The sequence below is a fragment of the Chrysochloris asiatica genome, unplaced genomic scaffold (genome assembly GCF_000296735.1).
Source record: "Chrysochloris asiatica unplaced genomic scaffold, ChrAsi1.0 scaffold00235, whole genome shotgun sequence".
Lineage (NCBI taxonomy): Eukaryota > Metazoa > Chordata > Mammalia > Afrosoricida > Chrysochloridae > Chrysochloris > Chrysochloris asiatica.
The window spans coordinates 1,595,638-1,600,965 of record NW_006408753.1 but is presented as its reverse complement, the minus strand read 5'-3'; the positions used below and the strand labels follow the sequence as shown (position 1 = coordinate 1,600,965).

General features: G+C 34.7%; 1 pseudogene; it reads right to left on the bottom strand.

Annotated features, from left to right (window-relative positions):
- Window positions 1–214: 214 nt before the first annotated feature.
- Window positions 215–5,328, bottom strand: part of LOC102834763 — a 10,979-nt pseudogene continuing 5,865 nt past the window's right edge.

Genomic DNA, 5,328 nt, shown 5'->3' with positions numbered 1-5,328 from the left:
AGCACTGTAGTCCTCAATCTGACATCTTTACTCTTTTTTTCTTCTTCTCTACCACTCTTTATTAGGAACAGAGGGGAACCTTAGTATAGGATACATAGGTGCCGGCCTGAGGGGCTCATGGGCTGTCTTTACAAGGACAAAGCCTAGTGCCCTGAGAGAAGTGCCCAGAATGAGCTGGAGCTGGGCTTCCAGGCTGGTCAAGGCTCCTTCTAGTTCACGATTCAATTCCTTCTTGCTTGTTTTTGATGGCCACCCGGAAGTGCTCCTCCAGCAGGGAGGGCTCACTGATGAGGTCCGTGATGGCATTGGTGAAGACTTCCTAAGGGCTTTAATCAGGAATGGTCTGCCCTCGGATGATGATCTTGTGCTCCAAAGGGTGGGGGACTTTGTAGACAGCAAACAGCACTTGTGGGCCTTTCAGTAGCTGTGATTTGATGATGTTTCCCAGGGTGTGGTTTTCTTTGTTGATGGTGAACAAGCCGTCATTGGGCACCTTGGTGTCCTTGTTGATGGTGATCGTTTTCTCTTTTGCCCTCGAAGAGCAGGAATGACTCGGAGGTGGAAGGGGATTCATCCTGAAGTCGCTGCCACCTCCGAAGTCCTACAAGGCGCCACCTTCCAGATTGGTTTCTCTGGCATCTTTACTCTTGAACACTTTAAAGAAGTCTTGTGCATCAGATTTGCCTAATGCAATATGTCATTTGGTTTCTTGTCTGTTGCTTCTATGAATGTTGATAGAGAATTCAAGCAAAAGAAGATTTTGACAAATTCATGCTTTTCTCCATTTATCAAGATGTTATTTATTAGTCCAGTTGTGAAGATTGTTGTTTTTTGTGTTGTTTTTTTTTTCTTCATTGAAATGCAATCCAAAGTGAATCCAAAGTGAAATCCGACTCCAACTGCAGAAAATATTTTAAGTCCTCTTTGCTTGCAGGAAGCAAGGCTGTTAATGAGTCTTCTTACAATGCTAGTGTCATGTTGTTTTTCATATAATACAGCTTCTTGGATTACTTGCTCAATATACAGAATTAGTAAATCTGATGAAAGAATACAAGCCTGAGTCACACCTTTTCTGATTTTAAATCATTCAATGTCCCCTTCCTTATTCTGTTTGAACAAGGCCTATATACAGGTCCCACATGAACACAACTGTTTCAGAATACTCATTCTCCTCAGTGTTTTGCAAAGTTTGTCATGATCTACACAGCTGGAAGTCTTTGTATAGTCAATAAATGAAGCACAAGTCAGCAATGGCATCTCTCATTCCACATTCTTGTCTGAATCTGCTTTGAACCTTTCGTGGTTCTGTCAATCTACTGTTACGGCCTTTTTTGAATTATCTTTAGCAAATTTTACTTGCATGTGATATTAATGACTGTTTGATTATTTCTGCATTTTGTTGAGTCGCCTTTCTTTGGGATGGACATAAATATGGATCTCTCCAAGTGAGTTGCATAGGCAGCTGTTTTCCAAATTTCTTGGCATAAATGAGAGTGCTTCCAGTGCTGCATCAGTTTGTTGAAATATTTCAATGTATAGTCCATCAATTCCTGGAGCCTTGTTTTTTACCAATATCTTCAGTGCACCTTGGACTTTTTCATTTAGTAACCATTTATTATACATCATATGGTATTACTTGAAATATCTGAACATTGAACATAAATTTTGATACAGTTACTCTGTGTATTCCTTCTATCTTTTTTTGGATATTTCCTGCATCATTTAATATTTTAACCATAGAATCCTTCACTAATGCAAGTCTAGGCTTGAATTTGTTCTTTAGTTCTTTCAGTTTGAGAAATGCTGAGCTTCTTCTTTCCTTTTAGTTTTCTAACTCCAGGTCCAATGAATAGCATCATAATAAATAGAAATAAAAGTTGAAGTTGTCAAAGACTTCATTTTGTTCTGATCCACAATCAACACTAATGGAAGCAGCAGTCAAGAAATTAAATGACTCAGTGAATTAGGCAACTCTGCTACAAAATACTTCTTTAATGTGAAAAATTACAAAAGCATCTGTTTGAGGACTAAGGTGTGCCTGATACAGGTATTTTCACTTCCCTAATATGCATGTGAAAGTTGGGCAATGAATAAGGAAGACCAGAGAAGAGTCAATGAATTTGAAATTTTGTGTTGGCAAAGATTATTTAAAGTACCATGGAGTGTCTAAATAACAAACAAGTCTGTTTTGAAAGAAGTACAGCTAGAATGCTCCACAGAATCTAGTATGGTGAGACTTCCTCTATTATGCTTTAGGCATTATATCTGGAGGATCCAGTCCTGGAGGAGAACCTCATGCTTTGTAAAATGGAGACTCAGAGAAAAAGCATAAAAACATCAAAGAAATGAATTCACATAGTGACAACAGCAATGGGCTCACCTGTAACTGCAATTGTGAAGATGTCACAGGACCTCAGTTTGGTTCTGTTGTGCATAAGGCTGCTGTGACTTAGAACCAACCTGAAGGCACTTAACAACAACTAGCATACTTCAGACATTCAAAATCCCATAATCACATAATGTTAAATTATTCCATTTTAAAAATTAGGCAAATCAATTTAACTTTGAACCTTACAAGGAAGGCAAAGTGTAAGAGAAATTGAAAGAGGGAGAAATGTTCCATGAAAGTAACTTCAATCCTGACCTTTGGCACACACCTGATTGAACTGACATTTTGTAATTTGTACAGATAAGATTCAAAAATCATTTTGAATCTGGAGGAAAAAAATTTTTATTCTAAATAAAGAAATATGGTAATCCCTTTCACTAAAGTATCTGTTATTATAGATGGATGAAGAATACATGTGATTGTATATTCATATTGTACCAAAAAATAGCTATAATTTTCAACAGTTTCCAGAAACCAGCCAATTTAATCCTACAAAATGCCATTTTAATTCTACTTCTATTTCTCTGCCAATGGATTATGTGATTATGTATGAGGCTACACAATGAAGCTTTCAGCTGTTGCATGTTTTGAAACTCCATTTTGAAGATTAAAAAGCTATGCAACTTAAATACATTTTTCCATGTGCCAAAATGATCAATATACTTATAAACAAAAGGGAAATAGTATAGCTACATCAAAACCACTAATTATTCCTTTTGTATTAATTTTCTAATACTTATAGAAAATAATCAAAATATTAAAATTATTGCCTTCTAGAAATAAGAATTCCCTGATGAAATTCATGAACTAAGAGAAAATGCCAGCATTAAAAAGAAATAGAATCTGGTCTAGTAAAATCATGGAGATTAAGACATATATTAAAAAAAAACACACACACAAAAAAAACCCCCCAAAACACACACACACACACACACACACAAAACCATTAATCTTTGATTAAAAATATTTTTAAAAAGATTTTCCCTTAAAAGTCATTTCTTTGGAGAATTATACATCATCTACTGTTCTTGACATAAATTCAATCTACTCTGTTTTCTACAGATGTTTTCATATCTGCAATAATGGCATTAAGTCATAAAATGGGAAAGATTTAATATAAAAACTAATATAAATCTATTTGCTTATTTTACAAATACATATGGTCTACTATGTGGCAAGAAATGTTTGAAAACATTTGAAGTATTATCTCTTTTAATCATCATAACAACTCTATGATATTTTTGTTGTTGTTAAGTGCTGTTGAGTCATTTCCAAACCATAGGGACCGAACATAGGATTTCCAAGGAGTGGCTGGTGAGCTTGAACCAATGATCCTTTGGTTCAAACAACTTTGCAGTCCAGTGCACTAGTCCACAGCACTATACCAGGACTATGATATAGGCTCTATTTTTATTCACATTTCTAGATAGGGCAACTAAGGTATAAACTTGTTAAACAGCTAGCCCCAAGTAATTTAGCAGTAAGGGGATGAATTAGGTTATAAAACTCCAGAGCTCAATTCCAGAAACTCTACTTTCAGTCACCATGCTATGCTCAGACTAAAATTAGATATAACAATTAAGGTAGTAGGCAAAATAAGAGTGCTCTCCTGTTGGGCATTTTTTTTTTTTTTTTCTGGTGGACAGAGATTATGGGAATCTGAGTTCATAGTAGAGATCAATTCACAGTCTTTAATTTCATAAGGAGTTTGAGAACAATCTTATTATTCTAGGGGTTAAGCAAAACAAAACAGAAAATGCATGTGCTTTGAGTGAATTTATGAAAGCAGCTTCAAAGCAGGTTTCAGGTCAGAAGTCCTGATTTTCGACCAACAGGGGTATTAGTTCTATCTACAAAGCAGAACAACAAAAACTTGTAAAAAACAGCAAACAGTTGGAAGATGTATTATTATCGCCAATTATCCCAGATTAGTTAACGAGTGAAAAAATAAACACAGATGAGTAGATCACTTTAAAAGAGTTTTAAACACACATATAGATATATAAAACCCCAACTCAAAATATCACAGAATGCATTATTTAATCACACATGCAAATTATATGAAAGACCATAGGAAAAGACAAAAAGTAAGATGTAATATGTTTCAAAATTTGGTATCAGGGTTTAAAAATTCTGTCTAAAATACATTAAGCCTAGAAGCCAGTAAAAATGTATGTGTTTACAAAACCTCCTTTAAGTGTATATTTCTAACTAACATGTATAGAAAAAGAAATCTCAATGAAAAATTTTAAAGATTCCAAACTATTTCATATTATTTTAAGTGAAAATAAAACAATACATGTATAACCTTAAGTATTCATATTTTAAATAGGAAAAGAAGTGAAATAAGTAAGGTAAACTAAAAATATTATATGTAAGAATGGCATTCAAGGGTATTTCAAAGTGGTTAGTAAAACGTTACTCTAAGTGATGCTAATATAAATTTTTATAAAATTTTCATGTTTTCAAAGTTATCCATTTCCAATAAATGTACGTTATTCTCTGGTTGTAAAAGGCAAACAGAATGAATTCTATTTAAAAAATGCATTGTCTTTTTTTTGTATTAAGTTACATTGTTAAAGTTAACAGTTACATTCCATGTAGTGAATTCTGACTAATGATAACCATGGTTGTCAGAGTAGAACTGTGCTTTGTCGGGTTTTCGGTAACTGAATTTGGGAAATAGATCACCAGGGTTTTCTTTCAAGGTGTCTTGGGGTAGAATCAAACCATCAGTCTTTTGATTCACAGCCAAGTTTCATCATCACTCAGAGACTCCTTGATAAAATTTGAATTATGCTTATTGTGATTTATAGTGTTTAACTAGCTGAAATTATTTTCACTTGCGTAGTGGTTACGAATCGGGCTGCGAACCTTAAGGTCAGCGGTTCGAAACTACCAGCCGCTCCGCGGGAGAAAGATGAGGCTTTCTACTCCCG